The sequence below is a fragment of the Callithrix jacchus genome, chromosome 12 (assembly GCF_049354715.1).
Source record: "Callithrix jacchus isolate 240 chromosome 12, calJac240_pri, whole genome shotgun sequence".
In the NCBI taxonomy this organism is placed as follows: Eukaryota; Metazoa; Chordata; class Mammalia; order Primates; family Cebidae; genus Callithrix; species Callithrix jacchus.
Window position 1 is genome coordinate 50,809,858 of NC_133513.1, and position 20,258 is coordinate 50,830,115.

Here is a 20,258-nt window from a genome sequence, read left to right on the forward strand (position 1 = left end):
CAAAGTGCTGGAATTACAGGCGTGAGCAACTGCACTCAGCCACAGATATGCTTCTATTTCTGTTTATTTTATAAACAGAAGAGAAAATGAGTATAATAATGAATATATAATTGTGAACTCAGCCTGGAGATTTGCGTTTACACCAATGCAGTCAGAATATATACATATATATATATATATATATATATAGATAGATAGATAGATAGATAGATATAGATATAGATATAGATATTTTTTTTTTTTTGAGATGGAATCTCACTCTGTCACCCAGGCTGGAGTCCAGTGGCACAATTTCAGCTCACTGCAACCTCTGCCTCCCAGGTTCAAGTATTCTCCTGCCTCAGCCTCCTGAGTAACTGGGATTACAGACATGCACCACCACTACCAGCTAATTTTTGTATTTTTAGTAGAGACAGGGTTTCACCACATTGACCAGGCTGGTCTCAAACTCCTGACCTCGAGTGATCTGCCTACCTTGGCCTTCCAAAGTGTTAGAATTATAGGCGTGAGCCATCACACACAGCCAGAAAATATAATTTTTAATAGGTTTTATGCAGAAAGGGGCCACAAAAGCAAAAGTGCCTAGCGTCCACAGAAGTCATAATGCAGCCCTGGAGGGTGTCTGGGGGCAGCTTTCTATTGGGTGGCCACCGTGGGTCTCTCTGATGACAGGACATGAGGACTCCAGATACTACCACTCCACTAAAGCTCAGGCAGGGTGAGGGTCCAGATGTTGATGTGGGCAATGCCTTGTTGAGGTCAAAGGACACAGCCTTGAATTTTTAATATGAAGACCAGAGTTCAAATTCTAGCTCTGCCATTTAGCTGCTGTGCAACCTTGGGCAAGTTGCCTAACCTCTCTGGGCCATCTTTTCCTATCTGTGATTTGAGGTTGGTGCCTTGATGATGTACTCAGTACCACTGTAGAAATTGAGCCTGGGGTAGTGGTGGGGGCTATGTGCCTTTTCCTAAGCTCTCCCTTTGCCCTTCACTGCTGTCAGGCCCAGCCACACCCAGCCTGGCAGCCACCCTTCAGGTGCTGACCTGGGAGCAGAAGCTCTCTAGAACCCGTGTCCATCACTTCTGAGACATTGTTGGGGTTACTAGTTACTCCTTTGAGGAGAGCTGAGGGGTATTGTCACCTGTGCCTCTTGTGTCCAGCTACGAACCAGACACCAAGAGAGGTCTGTGAGGGCCTGAGGGGAACTGCCATTCCTGAGTCAGCATGCCCAGGGCTGCTAATGAAATCCAGATGTCAGACAGAAAACAATCATCGCCCCCACCCATCTGGCAGCTCGGGTTTCTTGGAGATTGCAAAAGAAGAAGAAAAATAGAGCCCAGAGAGAATGGAATCCTAGAACAGCTGAGATCTTAGGGGCGGGATGTAAATAGTTTCAGGGTCTTGCTGGGGAAAAGGGCAGGAGACAAGGGAAAGAGGGGGCTAGCCCAGCCCCCCTTCTCTCTCATCCAGGTCTCTGCAGCCCTCGAGGACCCCAGCCCCCTCAGCCCTCTTCAGGCCAGAGCAGCCTGGTTTTTGAGGGGAGTGGGCTGTTGGAGGCAGCAGGCAGGGCCAAGGCCCCCAGCCCATGTCTGACCCTTGCCTGTGATGTCCAACCCCTCATTCCAGCCCTGACCTCACTGCAGGTCTGGGTGTCCTCTGGGGCCAGAGTGGCTAGAGCCCAGAAAGGCAACAGGCTAAGCAGGACGGAGGCTAGGCAGAATTTTCCCTCCAGAACCTTGTGGGCTGACTAGAAGCTTCTCAGAGCCCCAGAGCTGGGCGGCATAGGGAGAGAGGATGACAGGTATGGTGAGCCAGTGGGGGACCTAGCCCCTTCCTCCTACCAGGGCATCCTCGTACACGTCCACCTCACATGTTAGTGCACATGCAAGGGAAAGGACTGCCAGTCACAAAAAATGTATAGAAGGCTGGCGCGGTGGCTCACGCCTGTAACCCCAGCACTTTGTGAGGCAGAGGTGAGCAGATCACCTGAGGCCAGGAGTTTGAGACCAGCCTGGCAAACATGGTAAAACCCCGTCTCTACTAAAAATGCAAAAAAAATTAGCCGGGTGTGGTGGCGCACACCTGTGATCCCAGCTACTAGGGAGGCTGAAGCAGGAGGGTCGCTTGAACTCAGGAGGTGAAGGTTGCAGTGAGCTGAGATTGCGCCACTACACTCCAGCCTGGGCAACAAGAGCAAAAAACTCCGTCTTAAATAAATAAATAAATTGCATAGAGGGAGGGAGGAAGAGAGGGAGGGGCAGAAAGAGAACACCACAGACAAAAAGCCCTTTTAATGTTAGACAGCGGAATTAGCAAAGTGTTATACTGCCACCCACTACTCATTAGCAAGCATCCAGAAGGAAGGGAGGGAGGGAAGGAAAAGAAGGAAGGGAAGAGAAGGGAGGGAGGGAGGAAGAGGGAGAAGAGGGAGGACAGACAGCATCATTCTGTGTTCCCATTGAGGAACGCCTGGGCCCAGGGCAGGTGGCATAGCAGGGGATGGGTGCTGCAGGTAGCCTTTCAGGGGGTTCTGGAGCCTGGGCTGGCTGGCCGAGGGGCCTCGGCTGAGGTTCTTCCAGCACTTGGCACAGAACCTGGAATGTCGTGAGCACTCGGAGAATGTCAGCTGGGATGGGTGTTGCTGGGGGTGTCATGTCTGCTGTTTGGCAGGTGGTGTCTTTGGCACAGTTGCTGACTTTAGGGTAGTGCCCCAAACCCAGCATCCGGGCCTCAAGGCTCTCCTTCCTCCCCTGCCAAAGCCCCCTCCTTGCAGTGATGAGCCTTCGAGCACAGCCCTGAAGCCAGCCTGCCTGCATTCTACCCCAGTGCCACCTGGTAGCAGCAGTGCTGTGTGCCTTCAGGAAAAATTCACTCAGTCTTTCTAGGCCTCAGTTTCCTCCTGTGTAAAATGACTGTACTAAGACATACTACTTCATGGGATGTTGTGAACCTGAGTTATTTTGTCTGACGTGTTTATAAGAGTGCCTGGCACCTTGCTTGCACTGCAAGTAGGACTCTGTTAATTACTGTCATTATGATTATTATTATTTTTGAGACAGTCTTGCTCTGTCACCCAGTCTGGAGTGCAGTGGCATGATCTCGACTCACTGCAGCCTCCACTTCCTGAGTTCAAGCGATTCTCCTGCCTCCTGAGTAGTTGGGACTACAGATGTGCACCACCACACTTGGCTGATTTTTGTACTTTTAGTAGAGACAGGGTTTTGCCATGTTGGCCAGGCTGGTCTCAAACTCCTGGCCTCATGTGATCCACCTGCCTCGGCCTCCCAAAGTGCTGGAATTACAGGCATAAGCTGCCAAGCCCAGGCTACTGTCATTATTATTATGCCTCAACTCCACTGTTTCAAACTCGCTTGAGACATGCCAGGGGTCGAAGAGACTGCTTCAGCACTGTGAGGATTCATAGAAGTGGCTGGAGTCCTCCCTTTCCACCCTCACCCCCTAAGAGAGGGGCTGCATCTGGGAAGAGCCACAGGGAGGCCAAGTGACAAGACTGTTTTCTCAGGGTCTTGGGAGGGGACAGGGGAAATCTAAGATGACTTTGGCTTCAGGGACTGAGTCCTGGAGACTTTCCTGTGCCCAGGATGGATGTTGTGGGAGGAGGAGTGATGAGGCACAACTGGATGGGGCACAGCTGGAAGGTGTGGGAGGAGGGTGATGAGACACAGCTGGAAGGTGTTGGAGGAGGGTGATGAGGTACAACTGGAAGGTGTGGGAAGAAGTGATGGGGCACAGCTGGAAGGTGTGGGAGGAGGGTGATGAGGCACAGCTGCAAGGTGTGGGAGGAGGGTGATGAGGCACAGCTGGAAGGCATGGGAGGAGGGTGATGAGGCACAGCTGGAAGGTGTGGGAGGAGGGTGATGTGGCACAGCTGGAAGATGTGAAAGGGTGATAAGTCACAGCTGAAAGGGGTGGGAGGAGGTGATGAGACACAGCTGGAAGGTGTGGGAGGAGGTGGAGACACAGCTGGAAGGTGTGGGAAAAGGGTGATGAGGCACAGCTGGAAGGTGTGGGAGGAGGTGGAGACACAGCTGGAAGGTGTGGGAGGAGGGTGATGGGGCACAGCTGGAAGGTGTGGGAGGAGAGTGATGGGGCACAGCTGGAAGGTGTGGGAGGAGGTGCGGGGGCACAGCTGGAAGGTGTGGGAGGAGGGTGATGGGGCACAGCTGGAAGGTGTGGGAGGAGGGTGATAGGGCACAGCTCGAAGGTGTGGGAGGAGGTGATGAGGCACAGCTGGAAGGTATGGAAGGAGGGTGATGAGACACAGCTGGAAGGTGTGGGAGGAGGTGATGAGGCACAGCTGGAAGGCATGGGAAGAGGGTGATGAGGCACAGCTGGAAGGTGTGGGAGGAGGTGATGAGGCACAGCTGGAAGGCGTGGGAGGAGGGTGATGAGGCACAGCTGGAAGGTGTGGGGGAGAGTGATGAACAGCTGGACGGTGTGGGAGGGGTGATGAGGCACAGCTGGAAGGTGTGGGAGGAGGTGATGGGGCACAGCTGGAAGGTGTGGGAGGAGGGTGATGAGGCACAGCTAGAATGTGCCCAGTGCCACCTGTCAGTTTTCCTCTGGCTCAGGGAAGATGAATCTTTCTCCACATGCTGGCCCTTTCACAGACAAATGGGAGCAGCTGCTGGGGGTGGGGCAGGAGTGAGGGATTGGAGGGGTGGGTCCTGGAGTGTGAGGGTTCACAGGAAGCTACTTTTACATCCTTCCTGCTGCCTCTTGCCTGGCAGGAAAGAGCCTGGGAGGGCCAGTTTCACATCCTCAGCTGCCAGTTCTGCTTTTGGAAGAATCGCAGATGATGATTAGGAGTCCCAGGAATCTTGATGTGTCAGTGGCCTCCCCTCCCCAGCCCTCTGCTTCCGAGCCTTAGGGACAGAGATGTTGGCAGAGCTTGGGAGCCAGGACCAGTCCTGGTCTTGAACTACCTGCATGGCCTAGTGAATGGAACACTGCAGCACAGCAAGTGCATCCTTAAGCTGAATAGCTCCAAGTGTCACCTCCTTCATGCAGCCCTCTCTGATTTCTCCTTTTCGCCAAGTTCAGAGGAACTGGCCTCCTCTGAAGGCCAGAAAGACTCATTCACTCATTCACTCACTCATTTAGTCCTCACCTGCCAAGGGCCTCCAGTGTGCCAGCCCTTTGGCCTGCCCCTCTCCCGCGGCTAACTTGTCTTGGAATAACTCAAGTGCCCTTTACTGTGAAGGCCCTGGGGAAGGTTCTAGCTTGGATATCCCTTGGTTCCTCAACCTCAGTAAGAACAGGAGAGCCCCAGGTAGCAGAGTCTCACTGAGCTAGACTCAGAGTTCATTTCTGCTCTTTCCCAGCTGTGTGTCCTTCGCCATGTTACCCAACTTCTCCCAGGCATCTGTAAAATGGCTTCACCATCCTTGCAGGGCATGTGGGGAAAGCGTCTGACACAGGGCCTGGCTTCCCACAAGCAGTAAGTGGCAGCCTTCACTGTTGGGGCTTCTGGAGCCAGATCTGTCTTCATTTGTAAACTGAGGCTCATGTACCTGATGCGAGGGTTGGTGTGAGGGAGATGAGAAGCAGCCTGGATGTCTGGGAAGCAACATGCACCGGACCCCTCTCCTCCTCCCTGACCCACCCCTGCAGCTGCTTAATCACAGGCACGCACATGCACACATGTGCACACATGCAAACGTGCATGCATGCACACACCCTGGGCTCTCCAGCCTCAAGGCCTTGCTCACACTGTCCCCGAGCTGCAATGCCTTCCCCAAATCTCTTCCCTCCTATCCCCCTTTCAGAGGCCAGCTTGAGCCCACCTCTCTCAGGGAGTCTTCCCTAACCATCCCAGCCTTCAGGGCTCTTCTCTGTGAACTCCAACTAGCAGGACAGCACCCCCACACCAGAACCTGCTTTTAAGGCCCTCAAGAGGTAAGAAATCTCAGCCAGGTTTCTCACCATTCCCCCATCCCCATCTGGCCCCTAAGGATGGAGAATGCCCGTCTTTGGATGGGCTTCACTCTGCCCTGCCCTACCTGGAATGTCTATTCCTGCCCACCCCGGGCCTTTGACCTCTCTGCTCAGCCTTCTCCTCCCCACTACACCTGTGCCATGGCCTTAGCCAGTGACTCGCTCTCATCTCGCCCAGGTTTAGCCCAAACGCGTCCTCTTCCATGGTGCAGCCCCCTGTGCCCCTCTGTGCCCCTTGGGCTGCTTCTAGCCCTGTGCTCCTGCTCTGTCTTGCTGAGCCTTGCCTAGCCCAGGGCCGATCCTGGCACAAGCCTATCTTCTACTTCCCGAGGCCCCTTCCCAGGCAGGGTCTGTGTCTGCCTGGCTGGCAGAGGGAGCACGGCCTTGGAGTCAGAAGGCCCAAGCTCTCATCCCAGGGCTGTCACTCAGTAGCTGTTCAACATTGGCCAAGTTGACCTTGACCTTGGGTCCCCACACCCCCGTGCCTGAGGTGGCATCAGCCATGAAGTCTGTCTCTCAGGGCTTCTGTGAGATCCACAGGTGGCTGGGCAGGCGAACGCACTTTGAGAACTGTGACGTTGTACCATTTGCTCCACTGCCCAGCAGGCAGCCATGTTTGCTGACATGACTGGAGGTGTGCGAGTGAGGGTCCTGAGGCTTTGGCGGCTGCTGTGAGCCAATCCCCGCCTCGGCTGCCGTGGGGTCTTGGAGGCAGATTTGCGACGGCAGCATTTTCCCTTTCCACTGTGTCTGGGGTGGCTGTCCAGGGTGGAGCCTGTGTTGGGTGCCTCCTGCACCCAGTGGCTTTGTGTGGAGTGGGAGGTGGCCCAGCTGGGGCAAGTTGGCAGGTCCCAGCCTGTGGGTTAGAGGCCTTGGCACCACTAATCTGGCCTGACTTGGAGAGTCACACAGCCCCTGGCCTGACACATAGTCCCTCCCACCCATTCCAAGCTCGGGCCTCAGAGAAATGGGGCAGCAGGTGCAGGGAAGAAATGTGCATGGAACGGGGGTGAGGAGCCCAGGGATACCAGACCTCCCTTGTGCCTGGCCCACAGGGTGCCTTCATCTCATTTGCTGGCTGGGTTCTCACACTCACCTGGATGTCATCTGTGGCCCACATGCCCACTCTTCTTTCTTGATCGGTCTCTCTCTCATCCTTTTTTTCTTCTTTTCTTTTGTAACAGATGACATAACTTGCCCCTGGTCCCACAGCTGGTTAGGATCAGGCCAAGTCAGTCTGACCTCAGGCCCTGCTTTCCCACTGCTCCCTCTGCCCACAAGAACAGAGGGGGTCTGTCCTCTAGGACATGCTGAGCTCTGGCCCTGGCAGAAATCAGGCTGCGGGAGGCACTGTGAACCCAGGTTTTCCTCCCTGCTGGGCTTCCTCCAGGTTCCCTGGCTTTGTGGGAGCTCTGGGTCTCTCCCCCACATGTTGGGGTGATGGTGAGGTAGAGGGGTGTCCCCAGGGCGGTAGGCATGATGACAAGTGGTAAAACCCAACAGAGGCCCATGCTCCTCCACACCTTCCTGGGGGGATTCTGTGAAGCTCAAACAGGGTCTTGTGTCCCCACCTCCTGCAGGCCCTCTGAGCCCTCCCCATGCGTCAGTCCTGCCTCTATGTTCCCAAAACACCCTGCACAATCAGCTTAGTGTTTTGCATTCTCCTTTGACTGTGATCTCGGGGATGGGGGAAGGCTGGCAGAAAATCACTTAGCACGGCGCCGGGCACATAGTGAGTGCTCAGCAGGTGTGAGCCATTGCGTTGCTGTGGCTTCAGCGCTCCATCGGCAGTGTCTGCCACGGTGCACACTCTGAGTGGTGCCCTGGTCATCAGGGAGATATATTAACAGCACAGCAGCTACATGCACAGGGAGCACTCACTGTGTTCCGGGCACTGCTCCGAGCACTTTTCACCCATTGACTCATTTCATCTCTTCATGGCCTTTGTGCTGGACACTCTTCTTATCCCCATTGTGCAGAGGAGGAAACTGAAGCACAGAGAGGGTAAGTGACTTGCCCAGGGTCACACAGCTTGGATGTGTTTCCCAGTAGTCTTGCCTCAGAGACTGTGCTGTCATAAATATGTGCAGAGGAAAGGAAGAAATGGACAAGACTCAGGATGTGGAGGAGGAAAGAAAGGCAGGGAACTCATGTTGACTGAGCATCCTCCACATACCAGGGATGGTGCATGTCATGGATGTCTTCAGAGACGTCAGGGGATTCGCTCAGGGTGACATAGGAGCCAAGGGCATGGCTGGGATTTGAGACCTGGCTGATTTCCAATCCCTTCTTCCCCATCCTATCCCACCAGCTCAGGCCACAGGGAGCCAGCACAGTTCATCAAGGACCCACTAGGTACCCCAGCAGCCTCAGACCACGTAGTCGAGTTAGAGGCAGGACAAGGAGTCGCTCAGTGAGGCCACTCATTACCAAGGCGTTTGGTTCTAACGTGCCATAGAGGAGGAGTTTAGACAAAGGAGCAGAGCCAAGTGGGTGACCTTGAATAAGCCCACTGCCCTTGCCACCCCTCAGTTTCCCCTTCTGTCCCTCAGGGCTGCTGTGTAGGTTTCATAAGCTAACAAAGCTGGAAATGACGAAACCCAAGTTGAACAAAAGTTGCCTAAAAGTGTGGTCAGTGGACTGGCAGCAGTGGCAGTACCTGGAGCTTATCAGAAATGCACATTCCCGGGCCTCAGGGCCTGCCACTGTCCTGCTGGGTCAGAATCTGCATTCTCACAAGCTGCCCCCATCGCCCATGGGAAACTCTGGTCTGGGAATTTCTAGCTTCCCAGTTCCCCATTCCTGGAGGCTGCCTCTTGGGCCTTCTCTTCATAGCCTACAAGGGGTTCTTGGCTGGAAATTCCCATCTCATTGGAGGCAACGCCGTGGCCCAGCCAGACCCCTGTCCTCCTTAACTGCTTAGGAGTCGTGAGTGCAACAGGGTTCAGCTGAAGCCGGGCAGAAGCTCTGACAGCCTCTGTCCCTCCAGCAACCTCTGATGAGACCAACCGCATTTGTTGGGAATGAAACTCCCACCAGAATCAGCAAGACCTGCCAGACCTGGGGAGGAGGGAGGGGGTACCCTCAGCCTGGGCTCAGGAGGGCTAGGGGTGTCTTCTGAACAAGCGAAGGGCGTTTGTACCAGATAGTTTCCATCTTCACACAGGAGGGCTAAAGGTTGAGAGCACAGTTGGAATGTTCCAGGTTAGAAATAAGCAACGTCCCAACTGATCAGGAGCAAGCCAGCCAAGGACATTGAAGGCTCCATCCCCTTAAACGTGTAGCCAGTGTGTGTGAGGTCGGGAGGCAGAACTGGAACGGATTCCCAGAGGTCCTCTGCCCCACATCCTGCCCTGAAACCATTTTGGACTCATCTAAGGTCACACAGCAAGGAGCCCTGGCTTCTGATTCTCTGTGCCTGGGGCCTGTCTTCATGTCAGGCCTCCCTGGAGGCTGGGGAATGACCTTGGTGACCTTAGTAACCTCTCTTGAAGCAGCCCGGAGGTTTGAGGCTGTAGGTGGGAGGACGGGAGGGGCTGGCTTTGTGAGCCTAGCAACTCTGTGTGTCTCACTCTGGCTTAGCCTTCGTGGTACTCAAGATCATTAGGAATACCCCAGGGGCAGAAGTCCTCTGAGACAGATGCAGCGAGTTAGGGCCAGGAAACCTGGAGCCCAAGGGGAATAGAGGAAGCAAGCAGAGGCTTGGGAGGCCTGAGGTGGGTGAAGAGGCTGGGGACCAGCACTGTGTATCCCTGGGCTGGTTACTTGCAGTCTCTCTTTCCCAGTGTGTAATGTGGAGGAGAGGTTAGACAAGATCGGTGATTCCACACTGGGGCTTTGCATTAGAACCAGCTGAGTTTGTTTGTTTTGGTTGGGCTTTTGGTGCTAGAAATTCGGGTTCAGCAGATCCAGGGTGGGCCTGGCCACAGGCATTTTCCCAGCTCCCCAGGTGATTCTGACATGCAGCTGGGCAAAAGCACCATAACCAGGTCTGAAATGGCGGGCTGCTCTGGCAGACGTGGGGGTTGCAGGTGCTCATAACCACAGTTACCATTCTGAAGTCCTAGAAATGCAAGATTACAGGGTTCCAGGAGACTCCGAAATGAACATTGCAGAGGTTCCTGCTTCTAACACTGTCAGATGTTCAGTCCCAGATTCCCTAGATCATATGACTGCAGCGTTATTATTGTGGGAAGCGAGGCTTCCCAGGGCAGAGGAGTCTGACACTTACCTGTTCTGGTTTTGCAGCTTTAAGAGCTTGAGACTCTCTAATAATTCTATATACCTAAAGTACGTGCTTCTGAAACCTTCCACGTGTTTCTGCATTCCAGCATGCGGGTATTATTCCTCTCTGAAATGAAGACTCTCCATGTCTGTAATTCTCACATTTTCATTATCCCAAATTCTAGAGACTCCAAGAACTTAAGCTATTGTGGCAGTAATATTTTTTAAATTCTGAATTCAGCAGCTCTGTGACCTGTCATTCCATCTGGGCAGTTGGCTGCCAAGGCTTGGGGCCTGGCCTTTGTCTCCCTGAGACAAGGTGGTGATTGTATAAGCCTGGATGCATGCCCCCTCACCTCCTTGGCCTGGAGGCCTGTCTTAGGGGAAGAGGGGAGGGTGGGGAGAGCAGAGACCCCACAGAGCTCTCACTTCTTTGGCTCTTCCTCCAACACTGGCTGTACAGGAGTGGAAGGTAGAGAGAGTGTGAGGGGCATATGTGACCGTGCGGCAAGGAGGGCAGTGGGTGGTCATGTAGCCGTGTCCCCAGATCACTTCTTGCATTCTCCCATCTTACAGCAAAGCTGTCAGTTCTGTGTCAGATTGGCCCAGACATTAGAGGCTATCACACCCAAAGCACCTCCTTACACTTTCTCCCTCTCTCCCTCTCTCTCGCTCTCACACACACACATGCACACACACACACACGCTCGCGCAAACACACACACACATGCACATATATGCCTTTTCCAGATAGGGAAACTGAGGCCCAGAAGGAGGAGGTGACATGCCTGACAGAGCTGGCGTCCAAACCCAGGACCCTGAACTCCCAGCTGTCATTGTATGGTCCTTTCCAGCTAGTCCAGACCAGGTCTGGCTTTCTGCACAGAACCATCAGCTTTCTATAGCCAATCTTTGGGTCCCTCCAAGGGGACAGGGGACCAGTCCTGCCACTCAGGATTACACATTTAAAGGCTGTAGCCTGGCAGGTTTCAACAGGCCCAGGAGAGGCTCCCCCTGCCCCTGCATGACCTCCTGGCCATTTCCTGCCTGCCTGACCACAGTCTTCCGTTCCACTCCCCCAGGACGGGTGCCCACCTTGTGCCAGCACACATCAGGCTCAGAGGCCAGGAGGCAGAGGCTGGGCTGAAGAGTCAGGCATGGGGAGGGTTCCCTCCACTCACTCACTGTGTGTCCTTGAGAAAGTTCCTCCACCTCTCCGGGCCTCTCCATGCTGGGACCAGTGGATGCTAACTCACAGAGTTACTGCGAGGATTAAATGAGACCCCAGGGGAAACCCTGGCATGCTAGGAGGGCAGGGGCAGAGGCTGGTCACATCCAACGCTCTCACTCAGCACTGAATCCATTTCCGACCAGCGGCTTGTGTTTGTTGAAGGTAGCTGGGTAGACTTCCTTGTAATCCTTCAGAGGGTAAAATGATGGATTTCAGACGCTCCTGGGTTTTCAGAAGGTTGGCAGGTAGAGGAGAAAGAGTCTAAAGGCCTTAGACACCTGAGATTTAGGCAGGTATCCATATAGTGGTGATGGTGATTGGTGATGGTGATGGTGGTGATGGTGATGGTGATGGTGATGGTGATGGTGATGGTGATGGTGATGATGGTGATGGTGATGGTGGCTATTGTTAACTGAATTCCAGCCATGTGCTTGGCACTCATGAGCTCCTTAAAGCTTTTTGACTGGCTCCCAATTGATCTTATTATCCCTACTCAGGGAAACTGAGCCTCAGAGCATTTTAGAAACTTCTCCAAGCTGTTGCTGCCAGTAATGACTAAGTCGAGATTTGAACCCAGGTCTCCAGGACCACACAGCCAGAGCTCTCTTTCAGTGCATACTCAGCTAGAAGAGGGGATGCAGGGCCACATGATGGATGGTGGCATCTCCCTATGTGGCTGCAGGCAGTCCGTGGCCTCGGAAATAGAAAGACATTTTCTAGAAGAGATGAGAGTGGTTGCATGTTCTCCTCCTTAGGTGGGATCCTCCCTATTTTCCATGTGGCTATTTTTATCACTTTTAGAAATCTAGAGCTGCCTGTGGCTGCCCAGCCTCTGAAGATGGGTATAGAGCACCAGGCTCTGCATGGCCACCCACACCGTGTACATACACGGGTCTGTTAAGGGGCAAGGGTGCACACGGGCATGTCTGCCCCTCACCGATACACCTATGCACACTCGCAGAGGCCAGCCCAGGGGACCCGGGAGCTTAGCAGGAAGCTCCAGAGCTACCTCCCTTGGGATTCTGCAGCCGTGGCTCTGCCTCGACACTCGCTTCCTTGTCAGTTGACTTAAAACAGAGCTGGCAGGTCATGCCATGGTGCATGCCACTCGCTCCTTGTGTGCATGCATGCACGTGTGTATGTGAGGCTGCAGACCTGTGCCCACCCAGGCCCAGTTCAGGGCACAGGCTCAGTGCCCCTGTGGAGGTGGAACAGGAAAGTCCTTGCTCCAGGGCTTCCACAAGCCAAGACTCCCCACGTGGTTCCTCCCACTCCCGAGATTCTGGCCTTCTGGGCTACTGGGAGCCAGGGAAGGGCAGGAGAGACAGCCAGGGTCCTGTAAGGGGCACATGTGGGGAGCTCCAGGGACTGGGGACAGTGGACTTGCTTGGGGTCCTGCCCTGGCACAGCAGGCCTCTGGGGCTGAGAAAGCTCAGAGTGGTATGGCAGGCTCCCAGGGCTGAGCATGGCAGCTCCAGGAGGGGCCAGAGTGCCTTCTGGAAGTCTCCTGACCCTTCTTCTATCCCCACAGTTGCTTCACACTCTCCCCTGCACTGGCCTGAGATCCCAGCAGGCCTGAGCTTGGCCAGCCTCATGGGCTGTGTGGGCTGGAGTCACCTGGCCTCAGCTTCCTCCTCTGGAAAGTGCAGGGCCTGTGGGCAGTGGAACGAGACCTTGGCAGTCCTGCTCTCTGCTCATCACTTTGAGATTTCTAAAAGTGATAAAAATAGCCACATGGAAAATGGGGAGAATCGCACCAAAAGAGAACATGCAACCACTCTCATCTCTTCTAGAAAATGTCTTTCTATGTCCCTGGTCATGGACTGCCTTCGTGCCAGGCACACTGAGCCCTGGGAGGCCGGGGCCGCCTTTCCCTCTAGACTCTGGTTCCATTCTCTCCCTCCTGGGTTTTCTTCCGCCTTAGAGTCAACACCTCTTCCATTGAATCTTCCTTTGTGGCTCTGAAGAACTGTTTTGGGGCCCAGCAGGCAACTTAGAACAGTGGGGAAAGCCCTGGGCTGCACTGTGGCCTGCACTGTGGTTCCTGCTCTAAGTCTATTCTCACCTGCAGGGGAGTGTGTGTGTTTAATTAAGGCCAGGATGCCTGGCCATGCCTCCAAATCAGGTTTAGGGTAGACCCTACCCCCAGGGGCACCTTGAGCAGGTTCACGTGACAGGTTTATAGGCGACTCCTGAGGACAGGAGCCGGGGCAGACAGTTATCATGAGGCTGCCTGCTGTCCAGTGACGGCCAGTCTCCTTTCATCCATCACTGCTGGCGCAGGACACAGTCGTCACCTTCCCTTGCACCACCTGCCTTGTCCCCTAGTCAGAGCCAGGGCTGTCACAGCCCAGGAGGGTAGCACCTGGCTCAGCCCCCACAGCCACACAGATGATTGAGGCCACACACCTGGGAGTCACTCTCAAGCCCTCACTCTCCTCCCCCAAGGCTAGCCGAAGTGCGGACTCAACCTCCCTCAGTCTCAGGGGTCTCTCACCCTTCTCCCTCTGCCACCCCTCAGCCCTGACTGCACCCCCACCACCTCTCCCCAGCAATGTGGCGGTACCCCCAACTGGTCTCCTCATGTCCAGCCCCTCCCTCCACTCAACAGCCAAAGAGATCTCACCATGCCAGGCTGACTTTCACATTTTCAATGCTTCCCTGGCTCCCCATACTCCTGGGCTGACATCTAACTCTATGATATGGTCCAGGACTTTGAGGCTGGAGTGGCCTGGCCTCCAAGCCTCAAGCCCTCCGTGCTTCCTGTGGTCCAGCCCTTTGCACAGGCTGCCCCAGCCCCAAGGGACTCTTTCCTCTGTGATGTCACTCCTCCCCTGCCACGCTGGCCAGATGCCCCCTGAACACAGGGCTCCACTCATCCTGAGCACATCCCAGAAGGTCAGATCAGTGTTCAAGCATGCTACTTTAGTCTGAGCGGTTATTGTATGTTTATTGAGTAACTACTATGTGCCAGGCACTTCTCTAGGCACAGGACATTCCATAATGAACAAGAAAGATGGGGAAAGAATGCAGCTCTCAATCTTTTAGGATGACAAGTAGTAAAGAAATTGACACCAATGTGTGTGCTATGGTGGTAGGTCATGTTCCGAGAGGGTTGTCAGGGACAGTGTCTCTGAGGACATGACAGCTTGAGTAGGGACAAATTAAGCAGGAACAAATGGTGTGGGCAGCTGGGGGAAGGGTATTCCTGGCAGAGGGAACAGCAAGTGTGAAGGCCCTGAGTTGTGCTTGGCCTGTTCGAGGAAGAGCAAGAGGGCCAGAGTGGGCCTCCTGACTGCTCCAGCTCAGAGGAGAGTTGGCTGGGAAGGGAGGGGCTGAGGCACAGGGTTGAACACATCCCCTGCCTTGCTCTCCCTTCTCCCGCCTCCTCCCCCAGCTGGGCAGCTCTTCTCTGGGGGACACAGATGGGTGCTTGTCTTGAGAGCCCCCTTCTCCCCCTGCTCCTCCAAACACTCGCAGTGGGGACAGGAAGTATCGGCTCTCGCCTTCCAGCTGCTCGGGTGGGACACCACTGAACTGGGCCGGGCTGCTCAGGAAGGGACAGAGGCCCTATTGAGCCTGTTCTCTGGACCATCAGGGACAATAGCCACACTGAGGACCAGGAACAGCGATCAGCATGCTTGCCCAGGAAGTTGCCAGGCTTCTGCCTGCCCCATCCCCATCCTCCCCTGCCCTCTGGCTTTCTCCTCCAGCTACTTCTCCCAGGCTGATGGTCATGTCCAAATGTCCACTTGTCCTTCACCTGCTCCCCAAAGTCCCCTGTCCTGTGCCATATCCACGCTGGGTCCAGGGAATCAGAGGGGAGACCTACAGGATCTCTGTCCCTGAGGACAGGGCAGGGAGGGAGGTGACACACGGACTGAGAGGGGTATATCCTAAGTGCTTCCTACAGAGATGCACAAGGTACGGGGGGTCCCTGGAGGGCAGGGGAGGTGTCTGCTAGGAGTGCAGGTTGGGAAAGCTCCCTGGAGGAAGAGTCATACTTCTAAAGAGCTCCCGCAGCCAGGGTCATGCCTTGAAGGCACAGCACCGAAGTGGCCCAAGCCAGGTGAGAGCTAGCCTCTGTTACAGGCCCAGAGGTGTGCAGAAGCAGTGGCAGGACTCAGGCTCTGTCCACCTCAAGCCCCTGTGCCGTCTATTTGTGGAACTATTTGCATTGGAAGGATCTTTAGGGATCATCTAGGCACAAGTCATATGTGCCTGCTTCCCCTGGCCGTGGCGGACCAGGAACCACGAAAATCACCCCATTCTTGCCAGTTGAGCTTGGACACAGCTGCAGAATCCCTCACACCACAGTGCTCTGGTGGCAGGTAACGAGCAGATGTGGGGAAGTATCTGCCTTTCCTGATTTTACTTTACCCTCCCCCCATCATGGATGGATGGAGAAACTGAGACCCAGGAAGGGAAAGGTCTTGTTCCAGGCCACAGAGCTTGTTGCTGGCAGTGTGTTGGAGCTAGGTCAGGGGCAGGAGGAGGTGACACACGCCCACCTTAAGGAGTTGAGGCTGTGAATCATCAGAGACCAGGAATGGTTGACTGCCCTGAACAGAGCTGCGGTGTGGCTTCCCACTCTGAAGAGGGGATCCCCTTTCTTCTCTGCCATGGCACCCCCTTTTTCATAGCTCTCATCACAGCTTTAATGATCTGAATGGGATACTTGCTTTTCTTTTCCTCCGTGCCTGGCTCTAAGTTCATGGGGCCAGGGTTGCATCCGTCTTGTTAACCACCCTCCTCCAGTGCCTCGTGGGTGCCTAATTCATTGTTGTCGAGGGCACATGTGGAGGGGAAGTAAATGCACACTGTGATTGATGCTTCAAAGCCTTCCCTGCTTTCTGGCTGGTGTTTGGCCTGCAGAGGACAAGCGGGATCCCTGGGGGCAGCTGGGATCCAGGCATCAAGCTGCTGAGACATGTGCCAGTACATGGTGAGCAACTGGCCTTAAGCCTGGGTAGTCCCTGAGCTCTCTGCAGGGAAACTGAGGCCCAGAGTGCTACAACAATGAACCAGGAGTCCCGCAGGCAGAGCAGGGAGCTAAGCTGGGGTCACCTGGCTTCTGTCCAGGCTTCTGGGCATCCAACCTTGCCACCAGCCTCCAAGTCTGTAGCTCAGGGGCTGACTTTTCCCGACAGCTGGGCCCACTGGGAGCTGTGTGTGGGTGCCAAGGCAAACATCAGTGGTGGAGGTGGGGGCAGGAGGTGCCTGCAGGCTCTGTGTTCCTTTGCCTTCCTGAACAGACAGGCCTGGAGCCCCTGAGCAGCCAGGCCTCCTGCTCCATGATCATTGTTCTCGGTGATAGTTTCCAGATGCTGAGGAGTCACAGGTTTGGGGCTGGGCCAGGAGAACCAGGCCAGCCCTCTCCAGCACCCCACGGCCACCGACACCACCATGGGTCCTGCTTTTCAATAGATGGCTCAGGTTCTCAGGCCCTCCCCAGACCTATTGATTCTGAGCCTCTGGGGCTGGGGCAGCAGTGTGCAATGTACCAATGCCCCGATGGTCCTGTGCGTGCTCTTGAGCGTGAAGAAAAGCTCATGCTCTAGAAGCAGGGGTTCGGGAGTCTGGAATCAGAAAGATGAGCACAGCTGTGTGGCTTCAGAGCAAGCCTTTGCTTCCTGCCAGGGAACGTGGACTGGTGCTCCCAACCCCGTGTGTGGTATGATTACTGTGCAACGGTCAGCCCGGCTCCCACGCCACTGAGTGCCCCTCTGGGACAGGCACTCCTTGGGGACAGGTCTGTACCCCAGCTGGTGCTCCACCCCATCAGCACTTTGAAGGCGCTGGCTCAGACCCTAGCAAAGAGGCCATGTGTGCGTGCACAGGTTGCAGGGTGTGTGTCCAACTTGCCTTCAGCAGGTGTGGAGGGGGCCCTGGGGTGGCCTAAGGGGCTTGGGGCACAGAGAGTGACAAGATGAACCCTGGAGTGAGGGGGCAGAGACCAGAAGGGTCCCTGCAGGCAGGACAGTCAAGGAGGCTTCTAGAAGGAAGTGCAGCTTCCACTGGATTTGGTTGGGAGACAAGGTGTGCAAAGGTGGGTGTGAAAACAACTACCACCAGCCAGCCCCTTCTCCTTCTCCTCCCTTCTCAGGGCACCAGCAGGATTATTGTCGTGTGGGGCTGTCCACAGACAAGGGCAAGGAGAAGGTCAGCGCTCAAGGCCATGCAGGAGGCATGCAGTGTTGGCAGCAGTGGGCCAGGCCTGGGTTTAGATCCCAGCTCTGCTGTTTCCTGGCTGTGTGACCTTGGGCAAATCTCTTACCCTTTCTGAGCCTTGGATTCCTCCTCTGTAGGGGTTATAGGGAGGAAGGAATGGCTGGTGAAGGGAACCCCACACATAGCAGAAGCTGTGAGGGTTTTAGGGACTGGGGCTCAGGCAGGGGAAGTGACCATTTGGGGACACCCCATCATTCTGCTTCCTGCAGAGCTTCCTGCACGGAACAGCCTCGCCTTTGGGGACAGTGGAGAAAGGTTAGTTTGGCAAAGTCTTTCCAGCCCCTTGGTGAAGAAGCAGGGTCAGCCAGGGTGGGAAGTGTGAGGCTTCCTTCCGCCCTGCGATCCCCTGGAAAAGTCACATAAGAGCAGCTCTTTCTCTGCAGAGGCCCCCACGCCCAGCTGAAGAACGCTGTGAGGTTTGTGCTGCACATATAGCACCTTGCAGTGACCACAAGGATCTCACACATGTATGCACGTGCACAAACACATTATATGTAGCTGCACCCCCTCCATACGGCTGGTTCTCTGATTTCCAATGCCAACCAACACCGTGGAACCAAAGGAAGAGCTGGCAGATGCCTGCACTGGCCTCAGAAGCCCCTTAACTTCTGCTCTGCCTGGTTAAAGTTGCCACAGGTGTCCTTTGTACCTGTCCGTGGCCTCCCTCAGCAATGAGGGAATTGGGTAACAGCGAGAGACCATGGTTCAAAGCCTGCTGCTCATTTGCTCTGTGATCTTGGACAGGTGGCTTAACCTCTCTGGGCCTCCATCTCCTCACCTGGAAGTGGGATCACAATGAAGCTACTTACAGGTTCTGTGGGTAGCCAGCCCCAGCATGGGGACACTCAGCACTCTCAGCCCCTGTCTGTGGTTGTGACAGTCTCTTAAGCACTGTGAGCTCCAGCGTTCACCCAGAGATGGAAAGTTTGCTTCTCTTTCTACCCCCAGCTGGCCAGATGAGGAGATCGAACCCCAGAGAGAGGAGGTGATTTATGTGAGGGTTTTGCGAGGCTGAAAGTCAGGCCCGCAGCCTCTTGCCAGGCAGCCATGGGGGCCCCAGCCCCTGGGCTCCTGCCAGAGTGGCCCCAAGCTGCTGACTTCAGCATTTCACTGGCCAGGGCAGATCAGATTTCTTTTCTGGCACTTGGCCACCCTGCACACCCTTCCCCCATTGCTATTTTGAGCTGAGCTCCCCTGTCCCCTCCTCCCAGTGTTGTGGCCCTCACACCCAAAGCCTCACTCCAGGCTGAGGCCTTCCCACCTCTTGACCTACCACTTTTCCTCCAGCCAGGAAAGGCCAGGCTGGTCATGGCCATGTCTAGCCAGGACTTGCCAGGGATGGCTTCAGACATATAGCCAGGGGCCAGCTGCCCTATGCAAATGGCACTGGTAGCTTAAGGCAGACACTCAGGATGCTCAGCGCAGCCCGAGAGGACATCCTGGGAGCGGACAGAGCCCACAGCAGGATCAGCCCCAGCACTGCCACCTCCTACCCATGCGACCTCCACCCCGTCCTCAACTCCGCAGTCCCCCTGACACCTCACCCTTTGTAGGCACTGCCACTCCCGGTGTCCCCTCCACTGCTGATGGGAGCCCCAGCATGCTGCTCCCAGAGAAGTAAGAGGTGTGGAGAGCACTCCTGACCATAGCACAGAGAGGCTTGTGGGAAATAAGATGACAGTTTGGGGAATTTCTTTTAAATTTGGGATGAAATCTGAGTTTGGCAAGCTGGAGTCTGGGTCAAGGTAGGACATGGCCTAGGACAGATCATGTCTCTTGCCTCTCCTGGAGCCAAGCTAGTGGTGCAGGCCACAAAGCCCCCTGGAAGTTTGGGGAAGTGGGTCCCCTGGAAGTCTGAGGACCAGGACTTCTCCAGGGCATGGGTTGTTGGCACTGAGCCAGCCAGCCTGGGACTCGGCAGTACAGTGAGCTCCTGAGGACATTAGCCCACACTGAGCCAGGGAGACCAGGGTGTTCTGGAACTTGCTCTTGAAGGGTGCATGGTCGTTCACTGGTGAAGTGTTTGGTACAAGGAACAGCAGGATAAAGGCCCAGACGGGCAACATGTCACTTGCAGGGAGTGACTTTTCTCTGAGTGTAAGTGCTGCCGGTGGAAGGTCAGTTGGGGCCAGAGGAGGAAGGGACCCAAATGCCTTGTGTGTTTTGTCTCAGCTCTGTGGTGAGGCCCAAATCTGAAGTGGGCCTTCCTTTAAGCATTTGGGGAGACTCCACCTGCCCCATTTGGGGCAGTGACTGCAGCAGGAGAGAGGGGTGCAGTCAGAAGAAAGGTCTCACTGAGCAAATGGGGCCCAAAGAGGGATGTGCCAGACCTGGCAACAAATGGTTTTCAAACTCAAGAGTCCCCTCCAGCAATCAGCGGACTACAGGCTGCTTGCAAATCTATCCACCCACCAGGGCAGCCAGCAATCCCTGTCTCTGCAGTGGCGGAGGAAACCTCTGTCTTTTGCAATCCCTGTGATTCGGAAGCTTTCGACCCCTCTGGACCGGCCCCTCTTCCCCTCCCGCCCCGCTCCACCGCTCTGATCCGTGTGGTTTGCTAAGGGAGGAAAGCCAGAGCAGGAAACAGATAACTTAGGGAGTGGCTGTTCATGT

General features: G+C 55.2%; 1 protein-coding gene and 1 long non-coding RNA gene across 2 annotated transcripts in view; one reads left to right on the forward strand and one right to left on the reverse strand.

Moving 5' to 3' along the window:
• ZCCHC24 (zinc finger CCHC-type containing 24) overlaps window positions 1-20,258 on the forward strand; it is a 63,690-nt gene that overhangs the window by 21,836 nt on the left and 21,596 nt on the right. The window lies entirely within an intron of this gene.
• On the reverse strand, window positions 260-14,190 carry LOC128929290 (uncharacterized). The gene is made up of 3 exons (XR_013524389.1): window positions 14,041-14,190; window positions 7,056-11,602; window positions 260-6,815 (listed from the first exon to the last, which is right to left on the reverse strand). It is a non-coding gene; the product is annotated as an uncharacterized LOC128929290 (long non-coding RNA).